This window comes from Ovis aries, chromosome 23 (assembly GCF_016772045.2).
Source record: "Ovis aries strain OAR_USU_Benz2616 breed Rambouillet chromosome 23, ARS-UI_Ramb_v3.0, whole genome shotgun sequence".
Classification (NCBI taxonomy): Eukaryota; Metazoa; Chordata; class Mammalia; order Artiodactyla; family Bovidae; genus Ovis; species Ovis aries.
Window position 1 is genome coordinate 54,667,595 of NC_056076.1, and position 14,305 is coordinate 54,681,899.

The 14,305-nt window shown below is 43.9% G+C and overlaps 1 protein-coding gene across 8 annotated transcripts in view; it reads right to left on the reverse strand.

Annotated features, from left to right (window-relative positions):
• Positions 1-11,875, reverse strand: part of CCDC68 (coiled-coil domain containing 68) — a 58,517-nt gene extending 46,642 nt beyond the window's left edge. For all 8 annotated transcript variants that reach the window (XM_015103767.3, XM_060405291.1, XM_015103766.3 and 5 more), the window contains exon 1: positions 11,815-11,875. The gene's annotated coding sequence lies outside the window, so the exon portion shown is untranslated. The remainder of the gene's footprint in view (positions 1-11,814) is intronic.
• Between the last annotated feature and the right edge of the window lie 2,430 nt (positions 11,876-14,305).

A 14,305-nucleotide genomic window follows, 5' to 3' on the forward strand; every position in this document is an offset into this window, starting at 1 on the left:
GGGACCTTCTGAACCCAGCGATTGAACCCAGGTCTCCCACATTGCAGGCGGATTCTTTACCAGCTGAGCCAGTGGACCCCTAATCCAATCTGACGTCTTCATAAATGGGGGAAATTGGGACCCAAATGCACACAAGGAAAAGTCCATGTTCAGCTGAAGGCAGAGACCAAGGTGATGTTTCGACATGACAAGGAATACCAAAAAATGCCAGAAAACCACCGGAAGCTGGAGGTGAAGCAGGGCACCGATTCTTCTTTACAATTTCCAGAAGGAAACAACCCTGCCAACACCTTGATCTTTGATCTTGAACTTCCAGCCTCTGGAACTGAGAGACGAGAAAGTATTATGTTTAAGCCACTCTGTGGTACTTTATTTTAGCAACCTTAGAAAATGATTACAGGAACTGTCTACAGACTAGAGATTTTAACAAAAGAGTGTCCTTCCTTTATTTAACCCTTGGTTCATTCATTCGTGTATTAAATATTTACTGAATACAGCTGTTTTAGAAATTTGTAACTGCAGAACCAAGTTCAAGACCCCGCTTTCATGGGACTCTCAGTACAGAAGGGGAGACAGACATGAAACAAAACGACTACACAGAGAACATAATCAGAGGTGGTTTCATGAAGAAGAGCAGAACAGGGTAAAAGGATGAAAAGCGGTGCTGCTTTGGATGGGTGGAGACAGGCAACCTGAAGAGGTGGCATTTAAGCAAAAGACTTGAATAAAGGAGGTGCAGCCATGTGGCCATCTGGAAGAAGAGGATTCCAGGCTAACGGCGAGCAAGATCGCAGGCTGGAACTTGTATGAAGTCCTTTTCTAAGAACAAGGTACAAAGGGTCGCCTACCTTTTTTTTTTCCTTTTCTTTTTATTTACATGGGTAGGAAAAAAAATTTTTTTAATAGACTGAAATATAAGCCTTTCAATTTGCCTCTTGAGAAACCTATATGCAGGTCAGGAAGCAACAGTTAGAACTGGACATGGAACAACAGACTGGTTCCAAATAGGAAAAGGCTGTATATTGTCACCCTGCTTATTTAACTTCTATGCAGAGTACATCATGAGAAACGCTGGGCTGGAAGAAGCACAAGCTGGAATCAAGATTGCCAGGAGAAATATCAATCACCTCAGATATGCAGATGACACCACCCTTATGGCAGAAAGTGAAGAGGAACTCAAAAGCCTCTTGATGAAAGTGAAAGAGGAGAGTGAAAAAGTTGGCTTAAAGCTCAACATTCAGAAAATGAAATCATGGCATCCGGTCCCATCATTTCATGGGAAATAGATGGGGAAACAGTGGAAACAGTGTCAGCCTTTATTTTTTGGGGCTCCAAAATCACTGCAGATGGTGATTGCAGCCATGAAATTAAAAGATACTTACTCCATGGAAGGAAAGTTATGACCAACCTAGATAGTATATTCAAAAGCAGAGACATTACTTTGCCAACAAAGGTTCACCTAGTCAAGGCTATGGTTTTCCCAAGTGGTCATGTATGGATGTGAGAGTTGGACTGTGAAGAAAGGCTGAGCGCCGAAGAATTGATGCTTTTGAACTGTGGTGTTGAAGAAGACTCTTGAGAGTCCCTTGGACTGCAAGGAGGTCCAATCAGTCCATCCTAAAGGAGATCAGTCCTGGGTGTTCGTTGGAAGGACTGATGCTGAAGCTGAAACTCCAGTACTTTGGCCACCTCATGCGAAGAGTTGACTCATTGGAAAAGACTCTGACGCTGGGAGGGATTGGGGGCAGGAGGAGAAGGGGACGACAGAGGATGAGATGGCTGGATGGCATCACCAACTCAATGGACATGAGTTTGAGTGAACTCTGGGAGATGGTGATGGACAGGGAGGCCTGGCGTGCTGTGATTCATGGTGTCGCAAAGAGTCAGACACGACTGAGCGACTGAACTGAACTGGACTGAAGGAATCTTCTCTTTAGCCCACTTTAAACAGGTCTTATCATGCCCAGTAGTGTCCAGCTCTTTGCATCCCCATGAAATGCAGCCCTCCAGGCTCTCCTGTCTACGGGATTTCCCAGGCAAGAATACTGGAGTGGGTTGCCGTGCTGCCCTCTAGGGGAACTTCCCAACCCAGGGATCGAACCCATGTCTCCCACACTGAAAGCTGATTCTTTACCTGCTGAGCCCTCTGGGAAGCCCTAGACTATTGTAAACAGTGCTGCAAGGAACACTGGGGTGCATGGACGGGAGAGGAGTTTGGGGGAGAATGGATACAGGTGTGCGTGCGGCTGAGTCACTCTGCTGTGCACATCACTGTTAGTTGGCTATACTCCAATATAAAATCAAATGTGAAAAGCACACACAAGCAGGTCTAGCCCTGGCTGGTGAGGCTCCTTGAGGGGTGACAGCAGGGACAGTGTCGTCTGGGGTGCTGTCAGCTGCCACAGGGCATATGCAACTGAGTGTAGGATCCCCGGTGGAAGGGGCACTTGGGTAAGAGCAGCTGACCACACTGTGGCATTCTTGACTCACTTCCGTGAGTGCTGACACCCGCAGCAGCACGGCTGATGCCCAGCTTGACTCTCCCTCCCAGGTGTGTGGGGTCACTGTCTGCAGGAGCCTCTGCAGCGAAGACCTCTTCCTTCCTCGTCACTCCCCAGTGCTGGAGCGCTTGTACAACTCCTAGACTCCATCAGCTGAGTGCTTCCGCCCAGAAAGGTCATCAGAGGATTGGCCCTCCGGCTTGTTGTGCTAGACGCAGTGAAAATCCCCTTCTTTCTCTGGCAGAGAGGGACTCTGGCACAGAGCAGTGCTTTAGATCCAGCAGCAGGAACACTTGGTATCTAGTGCCCAGGGGCAATGCCCAGAGATTGAATTCCCGCCCGTTACTGATCTTGGCCAGGGCACCAGCACTGGACTCTCTCATTTCCATATCTAGTTTTCCCATCAATTCTGGATGCTGAGTTTACTTCCAGGAAATTCCTTTCCTGCAGCTTCCCAAGTGGCTCAGTGGTAAAGAATCCACCTGCCAATACAGGAGACAAGGGTTCAGTCCCTGGGTGGGGAAGATCCCGGGAGAAGGGAATGGCTACCCACTCCAGTATTCTTGCCTGGAGAATCCCATGGACAGAGGAGCCTGAGGGGCTGCAGTCCATGGGGTCACAAAGAGTAGGACACGACTGAGTAACCGAGCACGCCCATGCACAAACTCCTTTCCTACCTAGGTGAGCCAGACTCAGTGCTTAGGAAGCGAGAGCCCTGCTTTGGCACACTGTCTGAGTTTTCAGCTTCTCAGTTCTGAGCTAACATATTGACAATTGTCTCATCATTCTGAGTCACTATGATAGAGAGCTTAGATATTAGAAGCTGAGAGAGTTAAGTTACAGTAAGACACTACAAAGATAAAGAGGTTATATGAGGGGTAAAGTAAAGCTAACAGGTCTCCAGACCCTTGAAGAGACTGGCCGTGTCCCGAATACTGAATAGCACACCTGTTCTACAGCGACGTTACACAGCACAATGGTGACATCCAGTGTCAGCTGGCTAAACCTCAGGTGACCGTGCAGTTTACCTGAAAATGACGCACAGAGCATCAAAAGACATGCAAGTCAGCACTGAGCCCAATGCTGTTTGCAAGCAATAATCTCAGATTCTCAAAGTAGAATTAATTTCTATTCATTTCTAAATGCTACTCATTTGTAAACACATGTGTTTATATCTTAGCCAGTGCTATAGAAAGCTCTTAGATATGTAACAAAGGCAAATTCATTCAGGGGGATAAAAGGATTGAAATACTAGCCCAAACATGATAGAAAATACATACTATAGACAGAGCACTGTGCCATTTGCCAAAGAATTATTTCCCATGTGTTGTCAAAATTAATCATCAAAACACAGTGTGCAATAATTGTGACCTCTATATTTATATCTATCTATATGTATATATAAGGCAGCCAGGTCACAGAGAAGTGATATGTTTTTCAAAATCATAAGTTAATCTCATCACCTGAACCCAGCAAGTAATTTTTTTTCAATTCTTTATCACCATTCATTTGAATTATTCTTTTTTACACACGGAATTACACTTTTATCTTTGTCAAAAATCAAGTGGTTTGGAAATCTTCAATTGATTGTGTGTTTGGAGAACATTTCTGGATTCTCTTCTAATCTATCTCGATGTCTGTTCATTTTTTTAAATTTAATTTTGATTTTATATTGGAGTGTAGTTGATTGGCAATGGTTGTGCTCACTTCAGGTGTACAGCACAATTGTTCACTGACACACATAAATGGATCTATTTCTTTTGAGCGTTTTCCCATATAGTTTATGACAGTACTGAGTAGAGCTCCTTGTATTATACAGTAGGTCTCTGTTGATAATCTGTTTTATGTATAGTAAGTAGTGTGTATCTGTTAATCCCAAACCCCTCCTTGGAAGAGTTTTAATCTCCCTTAGGCTTTAGCTTCCTCAGCTGAAAAAACCCAAAAGAAGCTGTTAACTTCCTCACAGAGTTGCTGCTAAGTCACTCAGTCATGTCCGACTCTTTGCAACCCCTTGGACTATAGCCCACCAGGCTCCTCTGTCCATGGGATTTCCCAGGCAAGAACACTGGAGTGGGTTGCCATTCCCTTCTCCAGGGGATATTCCCGATCCCTGCATCTCCTCCTATTGTCTCCTGTATTGCAGGCGGATTCCTTATTGCTGGAGCCATTGAGTTATACGATGATTAAATAGGATAATGCAGAAAAAGTGCTTAATGGGGTATCTGACTATAATCCACATTCAGAGAATATTAAATAATCGTGCTTAGGCTCACAGCTCATAATGAACATTTGCTTAAACAGCATCATTGGAAAGTATCAAGGCCTAAACCCAGTTGTCCCCTTTCTATTCCCACGCCCCCAGCCCCATCAGTCAGTTACACCTGCTGCTCTGACCTTCTCGGCTATCGATCTATTTTAAAGCCACTTATGACTCATCAATGAAAGAATATGAAAAGAACTAGTTGTCACTGATATTTATCTCAGTCATTTGCAACATTGATAAGAAAGGTGCCTTTTTGGAAAATTTCTTCTGTGGCTTCCTGAAATATTTTAAGAATAAAAGGCTCAGGGATTTACAAAAGAGCTATAGCTTCCCAAACTGGTCTTGGGATATCTGAGCTTCAACATCACCTACGTCATTTTAAAAATTATCCAGAGAAGGAGGGAAAAACAGACAATCCCACTTGTGGGTGAGGATGGGGAGAAGCAGCAACTCCTGGGTGCTGCTGGTGAGAAAACCAAACTCACAGCCACACGAGACATCAGCACTTAGGCAGCTTCCTATAAAGTTAAGCATGGGCTGTACAACCCAGCAGTCCCTCTCCTAGGGGATTCTGTATGTCCATAAAACACATTTATAGTGGCCAAAGTCTGGAAAAAATTCAAATATTCATCAACAGGTGAATCCTATTCATCAATACAAAAGAATGATCAACTGATATGATCTGAAGAGCTGACTCATTGGAAAAGACTCTGATGCTGGGAGAGATTGAAGATGGGGGGAAAGGGCAACAGAGGATGAGATGGTTGGATGGCATCACTGACTCAACAGACATGAGTTTGAGCAAGCTCTGGGAGATGGTGAAGGACAGGGAAGCCTGGTGTGCTGCAGTCCATGGGGGTCGCAAAGAGCTGGATACAAGTGAGCAACTGAACAACGCTGATACAATATAGATGAATCTCAGATGCATTATGCTGACTAAAAACAGCCAGATCCCAAAGGCTACATATTCCATAGTTCCATTTATATGATATTCTAGAAAATTTGAAACTATAGGATCAGAAAACTGAACTGGAACTGACTACAAAAGAGACACTTGGGACTATTTTAGGGGACTATGGCTGGATGGCATCACTGACTCGGTGGACGTGAGTCTGAGTGAACTCCAGGAGTTGGTGATGGACAGGGAGGCCTGGCATGCTGCGATTCATGGGGTCACAAAGGGTCGGACACGACTGAGCGACTGAACTGAACTGAACTGAACTGAGGGAGTAATGATGAAACTGTTCTCTATCTTGATGGTGACGGTGGTTCCATGACTCAGAACTCTATACTAAAAAAGATGGATGTATATACTTTTATTTTCTAAGTAGTAAGTAAACAGTACCCTAGTAAAAGCTAAGCACAGTGGAGATTTCAAAATACAATTAACTGCAAGCTACAATTAACTACATTTATTTCCTAATTCAAACTGTTGAGCCCTCCAAAAGTGTAAATGACAAAAAAAAAAAAAAAAAAAGCAATAGGGTCAGAATTGTGTGAGTTGCTGACAGGCAGGTAAAGCTATTGCTCTTACAAGAATAGTCCATGGAGCCTGACATTCAATAAGGCGATAAAAGTGAGGGAAATCTTAAACATCTTACGAAAGTTAATCATAATTATTACTTACTGGGGTGGAAAAGTAGGTAGAAATATACGAGAAAACTTGCAACAGGAAGATTTAAATCTAATTCTGAAATAGAACTTATTTCACCTACCCATTCTTTTTTTTTTTTTTTTTTTGCAATTTTTTATTAATTGGAGTACAGTTGCTTTCCAATGTTACAGCTATCTGTTTCAAACCTGCCAGTGTAAAGACGTCAATCCCGTTCTCCCAGTTCATCTCAGCCTCGCCTTCCCCTCATCCCACTGTCCACAGGTCAGTTCTCTACGTCTGCATCTCTGTTCCCGCCCTATAAACAGGCTTATGTGTACCATTTTTCTAGGTTCCACATGTATGCATTAATATACAATTATACTGTGTGTTTTTCCCTCTATGACTTATTATGCTTCACTTTGTATGACAGACTCCAGGTCCACCAGTGTCTCTACAACTGACCGTCCTCTTTCTGATCATCTTCTAAATGCATGTTTCCCTTCTTCACAGTAGAACATAAGCACATGGACGACTAGGGCAGTGACGGCAAAGTCTATGAAGGTTGCCCACCCCCGAAGCAGTGGGGACCCTGTGCCCCCCGCCCCCCTCTCCCTCCCCCTGCAGCCCCGTCCCAGGAAGAGGTCAGACTGATTTCAGCATCCTACCCAAACCCAGGGGATAACAGAAAGATACAAGGGCGAGAAGCACCTCCTGGTTCTGGATGAAACCAAGCTCCTTATATCAAATCCCATGAACATGAGTGACGAGTGAGTGAATTCCCCAGACTAATTAGGAGAAGCTTATAGCTCAATGCTGAGCAAGCCTTTTTCCTGTTGGTGAACAGACACGAGAGGGGGAACATGTCCACTTCAATTTCCAGAAAGTGAAAAAGATGAAGATAGATTCCTATAATTGGCATTTCACTCTCAAGAGACATTTGAAATGAAATGACTGGTTTCAGACTAGAAAATGAAACTGTTCTGGAAATTTTAAAATCAATACCAAGTTAAAAAAAGACTTACCAACAGAGACTTATCAATTCGTCCAACCACAGATCAGTAAAACAGCAGTGGTTTGAGCCAAGAGCTCTGGCACGTTGTTTTGATAGTAGCAGACAAACTGAGCTCCAAATGAACATACCCAGCTTTGGAAAACTGCACTATTCAACTTAGGCTGCTTTAGTCTCAAACATAAAATTCTTTGCACTCCACATTGTCAATAAAATAGACTTTCAAGTTATCTGAATGCTTTTTTTCCCCATAGGAACTTGCAATTTCAGCAGTAACTTACAGGCATTCAGAGACAGTGTCTTCTCTTTAGCTGCACAGAATTGGCCGACATTTTATAGAAGAGTTTCCACTCAACTGGAGAAATCTCCCTAAGCGGATCTTTAAGCATAAGTTGTCAAACGTAAACCACTAAAAATGCATTTGCCATAAGAATTGACACAAAACAGGGTGAATGCAGGTATAGAAGAAAACATCTCCCCTAAACGAACGCCTAAGAAAGGTATATACCAAAATGCTTTTGTAGTGTTAGAGAGTTCTTTGTTCACAGAAGACATCACTATTTAATAGAAACCTGGAATAATTTATCATTTGGTCTAGCTCCTCTAAATGCCCCAGAGGAAAAAAAGAGTGGTATTTCTTCTGTTTTAGATTTTCAGAATTCAAACTAGTGGCTGATTTGGTAAGTCAACATCAGTTGCATCAGTTTCACCCTTCAGCACAGTGATAGAAACGACAAAATAATAAAATGAAAAGCATGCAAATTCAGATGCACTCCCTTCTACTTTTTGGCTTACGGCTACAGATGACTCTTGCTTTCTGTTAAGTGTGCCACTAAAGTATGTTATTAAGAAGGGCTCATATTTTTAAGAGTAGTTCAGTTATCACTGTTGGATGAAACATGCATCAAAATTCCCCCATTTAAATGCATATTATTTGTGAAGAAAACACACAAAGGAGATGTGTGTGTGTGTTTAGACACTCAGTCGTGTCCAAATCTTTGCGGCCCCATGAACTGTAGCCCACTAGGCTCCTATGCCATGGAATTTTTCAGGCAAGAATACTGGAGTGGGTTGCCACTCCCTCCTCCAGGGGACCTTCCCAACCCAAGGATAGAACCCAGGTTCAATTCACATTGCAGGTGGATTCTTTACCATCTGAGCCATCAGGGAAGCCTGGCCTCTTTCCAAATGTTAACATTAAGAGTTAGTGTCTTCCAAGTCCAACCTAGAATATGAAATGACTGATGCTTTCTGCTACTGGCTTGGGACTTACTATTTACTATTTTCAGGGAGTATCACAGAAAGATCACAGTTATGACATTTGGTAAGTATCAGTATTGCATGTCAGAAATATATTTTTTCATAAATATAAATAAGTGTTTGGCTCCTATCAGTTATTTTCAAATTATGGAAGTTGGACCAAAATATCTGTCTTATCACTTCAATTGCAGCAATATCCATCAAGGTAAGCAAAATGTGGCATAGCCATCCAATGGAAGGAACATTAGTAGCAATAAAAAGGAACCACCATGCTACAACCTGAATGCACCTCAAAAACATTACTCCAGGTGAAAGAAGTCAGATGCTAAATACCATATATTCTATTATCTCATCGTGCAAAATGCCCAGAAAGTCAAATTTAAAGAGACAGAAAACAGATTAGTGCTTGCCTGGGTCTGAGGGTGAGAATGGTGAGTGCTACGAACAGGCGTTCGAGATTTGGGGAGAGAGGGGCAGGGATGAAAATGTTCTAAAATTGGATTGTGATAATGATTGCATAACTCCGTAAGTTTACTAAAAATCATTAAATTGTAGAATGTGATGTATTTGATAGTTTATAAATTATATCTCCAATAGAGCTGGTTTTAAAATAAATAGCAAAAAAAAAAAAAAAAAAAAGCAAGAATGTCTTACATAAAGTCAATTTTTTTTCCCCTCTGAGGTTAAAAAATAATTGTAGTCATGTTTTTTTAAATTTACAAGAAAAAAAAATAACTTGATGGATACAGTTTTCCCAGTTAAAATTTTTCAACCCCTAAATGATTGGCATCTACTTACTACTACTACAAATTTAAATTTTATTGAATTTGCATGAAATTGAATTTTTAAGCTATTTCAGGCTTAAGATCTTAATATTTCATAATATTAAACTCAGAATACAGGATTCCTAAATTCTTTCCCAGCCTAAGTAAAAGAGGAAACTGACCTAAATAACATATAAATTTCTTTACAATTTTTTAATTTGACCATTTAAATCAGTGGAAAAGAGTCTGTGATTTGAAACTAATCTAGTTTCGGTTAGTGTAATTGATAGATGATGACTGATATGGTTTCTGGTTATGGCCTCAGGGTGTTCTGGAGGATTCCAAAGCTGTATAAATTCCAGAGGATAGGAATGTGTCTCATTTACACCAACTTTTATCCCCCTGTGTCTCCAAGACAGACCATGGTGCCCTATACAATAAATGTTGGTTCAGTGGTTCAGTTAATATATGAACAGGCCTGAAAATCCCCAGGTGCACCAAATATTTTCTAAAACTGAGCACACACACACACGCACATATTTTTGTTTTCCAAGCTCGTGACTGTTTCCATGTTTAGATGCTTAGTAAAATGTAAATTCACTTAAACATGCTACTAAATTGATAGTAACATGTTGCCATTTTGAAATGCCTTTCCATCAATAAATGGCCATCTAATTTTAATGTAAAAATCTCGAAGATTCAAGCCCACTACTGTAAAAGACTTTGACATTCCTCCAAGGAACTTTCCAGGCAAGAATACTGGAGTGGGTAGCCATTCCTTTCTCCAGGAGAACAGAGAGATCTTCCCAACCCAGGGATCAAACTCTGATCTCCTGCATTACATGCAGATTCTTTACCATCAAAGCCATCTGGGAAGCCCTCAGAAGTCTTAGTTGTTTCCTTTTTCAGTCATCATTCCAAACAAATAAATATATGCCTCATTTTTCAGTTTTGACCAAGTCTAGCTTAGATTTTTCCAACTTCGTCCAGAATCTGGATTACAACTCAAGCCCACTTTCCAACACATTATAAATCACTACACTAACAAATATATTAACATGCTTGCTAATATCTTCTGAAATCATAAACGTGAAAAATACCACTGAAATAGTTTTCAAAAGCCTCTCTTCAGTTAGTGCAGGTTTGGTTACTAAATTTATTTAGCAAATTAAAAGGTGAAGCTTGTGAAGCTTGGGAGGTCGCAGAGAGTGTAAGCCATTTTCATTGTTTCCGTAGTGAGTTGGGAAGTTCCTGCCTTAGGCACAAATTCCTCTGTGTCAGGGACCTTCACACTCAAAGGGTCAGCGAAGGGTGGGAGGGAGGGGGATCGCCCATCAGCAGGAAACAATGGCACCTATTGTGTCTGCAGGAGTACCTGAGACTGCAGCTCAGATCACATTTCTGAAAAGCCAGATTTCTGCAGAGCTGAATATTTAATACCATCAGGTACATAAAAGGACACACAGGATCTCTCCCCAGTTGCAAGTGAGAAATAATTCCCTTTGAACACTTTATCTGGCCTATGTATAGCAATAAGAAAAAAAAAAAAGTTTTTATTTCTTAAAAATAAAACTAGAGTGAAAATGGCAGACCGAGTTTCAGGCACCTTTGGAACTAACTGCTTCTTTTATATATGTAAATAAATGTATTTGCTTTCCCAGAAGGTTAAAAGTTTACAGCCATGCCATTCATGCTATCTAAATCTCCCGTCTCACGGTCCCGCGCTATTCCTTCCGTAAGATGACACTGCCCCTTTGCACACCTGCCGGGGGGATAAGTAACTTTCAGCTCTAGAATCCCATGACAGAAAACTGTCATCCAACAGGTCCGTCTTCCTTCACTAGAAGCTAGCAGAAGCCAGCAAGGATGACCGTCTGCGCTCTTAAGAATTCGGGGCACAGGGAACTGTCAAAGTCGTCCCGCGGGGGTCCATAGGTGACAGCCAAGTTTTCCAGAAGGCTTTCTCCACCGCCTCTGAAGAGGGGGACCCCCCAGCCAAGGGACTGCCTAAGAGCAACCTAAATAAACAATCGGGCGTGCGCAGGGCGAAGGAGGGGGTATCCTTTCTCGGGAAAGCAACTCTGTTCCTCGTCGTTCAGTTGCCAAGTCGTGTCAGACTCTCTGCGACCCCACGGACTGCAGCACGCCAGACTCCTCCGGGAGTGTGCCCAAGTTCGTGCCCACCGAGTGGGTGATGCCACCCTGGAGGCGCACAAACTTCTAGCCCAGGGAATCCGAGTCCAGAAGAACGGTTTACAGGGAGAATGCCGTCCTCACCCAGGACCTGTGTGCAGGGAAATGCCCTTGGTGCTCCAGGCGGGGCGAGGGGAGGGTGGAGGAGACCCGCTCCAAGGGCGCCTGGACCCCCGCTCGCCCGGGAGACAGTGGGGTGACCCGGGCGAAGATCGCTGGGGCTCGCCTACCTTGGAGGGCGCTCAGCGAGCGCGGGGTCCGGGCGCCGCTCCTCCCCTGGCTCGGCACCTCGGGCGGGTAGGGCGGGTCGGCTCCGCCGGGCTCGGTGGCTCCACCTCCGCTCCAAGGAGCTCCGCCCCGCATGGCAGCGCGCGCCCGGGGCAGAGTCGGGCGCCGGAGCGGCTCCGGGGCGGGGCACGGGCTTCCCAGCGCCCGGAATCGCGCGCCCGGCTCCAGGCGCCCCGGGGTGCCTTGTGTGCACCCCGACACTCAAGTCCCCAACCCTGCGCACCGCTCAGTAATTGGGTTATTCTGTTGGGGGCGAGGGGTAGATAGTTCCTGCTGCTTTTTTTAAAAAAAGGTCCTGTTTAATCTCCAAGCTCATATACTTTTTGTTTTTTATACTTTGGCCACCTGCTGCGAAGAACTGACTCCTTGGAAAAGACCCTGATGCTGGGAAAGATTGAAGGCCGGGGAAGAAGGGGGACAACAGAGGATGAGATCGGTGGATTGCATCACCGACTCAGCGGACATGAGTTTGAGCAAGCTCTGGGAGTTGGTGATGGAAGGGGAGGCCTGGCGTGCTGCAGTCCATGGGGTCGCAGAGTCGGACACGACCGAGTGACTGAACTGAAGACTATTTTGGAGTAAATTTAGATTTACCAAATTTGGAGGAGGAAATGGCAACCACTCCAGTATTCTTGCCTGATTAGTCCCATGGACAGAGGAACCTGGCGGGCTACAGTCCATAAGGTCACAAAGAGTCAGACAGGACTGAGCAACTGACACACGTTAGATTTACGAAAAAGTTGCAGAGAGTACAAGATTCCCTAAACCTCCCTTGCAGGGGTCCCCTAGCAATCACGTCTTACATCACCATGGTACAGCTGTCAAAACTAAGAAATGAACATTGATCCATCGCTATTAACTAAACTCGACCTAGTGTAGATTTCACTAGTTTTCTGCTGATCTTTTTTCTGCTGATCTAGTTTTCTTTCTGATCTTTCTGTTCCAGGATTGCCTTCAGGATTCCACACTCCATTTCAGTGTGGTATCTCTTTAATCTCCTCTTATCTGTGACAGTTTCTTGGTCTTCTCTGTTTTTTCTTAACTTTGACAGTCTCCAAAGACTAAGCTGTTTTGTGGATATCTATCATTTGGTCTCATTTGATGCTTTTCTCATGATTAGGCTGTGGTCTGCCTGCAATGAGGGAGATCTCTGGGTCAGGAAGATCCCCAGGAGGCGGGCATGGCAACCCATTCCAGTATTCTTGCCTGGAGAATCCTATGGACAGAGGAGCCTGGCAGACTACAGTCCATGAGGTCACAAGGGGTCTGACAGGACTGAGTGACTAAACACAGTACATGGATTTGAGAGAGGCGACCACACAGGCAAAGTGCCCTGTCTGGGGCTACATGATAGCAACAGGACTTACTACTGATGATGTTGACCTTCATCGCTTGATTAGAGAGCTGTCTGCCCCGTTTCTCCCAGGCAGTTACTATTTCTCTTTCATACTCTTTTTTTGGGTGAAAGTCACTAAGTTCAACCCACACTCAAGGGGAGGGTGGGGGTGGGGGAATGAAACTCCATCCTGGAGGGGAGAGTATCTGCTTTATTTGGAATTATTCTGGAAGGAAGATGTGTCCCTTCCCTCTTAAATATTCATCGATTCAGTCATTTATTTACATCAGTATGGATTCATACGTGCTTATTTTATGTGCTTTTGTGCTCAGTTGTGTCCGATTCCTTGCAGCCCCGGGGGATTGTAGCCTGCCGGGCTTCTCTGTCTATAGAATTCTCCAGACAAGAATACTGGAGTGGGTTGCCAGTCCCTTCTCCAGGGGACCTTCTGACCCAGGGATTGAACCCACGTCTCCTGTGTTTCCTGCATTACAGGCAGATTCTTTACCTGCTGAGCCATCAGGGAAGCCCCTGATGAATTGAGTTATATCTCTTTGAGCTATAAATACATTATGTTTTGTTTCACAAATAGTTACAGCTTTGGCTGAAACGCTTTCAGACTGGCTCCTGTATCCCTTTGAAAGTTCATAAACTTTTAGAGCTGCTGCTGCTGCTACTGCTAAGTCGCGTCAGTCGTGACTCTGTGCGACCCCATAGACGGAAGCTCACCAGATTCCCCCGTCCCTGGGATTCTCCAGGCAAGAACCCTGGAGTGGGTTGCCATTTCCTTCTCCAATGCATGAAAGTGAAAAGTGAAAGGGAAGTCGCTCAGTCGTGTCGACTCTTTGCGACCCCATGGACTGCAGCCTACCAGGCTCCTCTGTCCATGGAATTTTCCAGGCAAGAGTACTGGAGTGGGGTGCTGTTGGGAAGACAAAAAAAAAAAAAACTCACTAATTATTTGTTCTCCTCCTTTTCATGTAACAGAAAACTGCAACCCAAATCCCTGCAAATCTGAGGGCTTTTCAGGGTCTTCCTTGAAACCCTACAACTGCTGATTCCTACTCCAGTAATAGGAAATTAAAATAAAAAAAAAT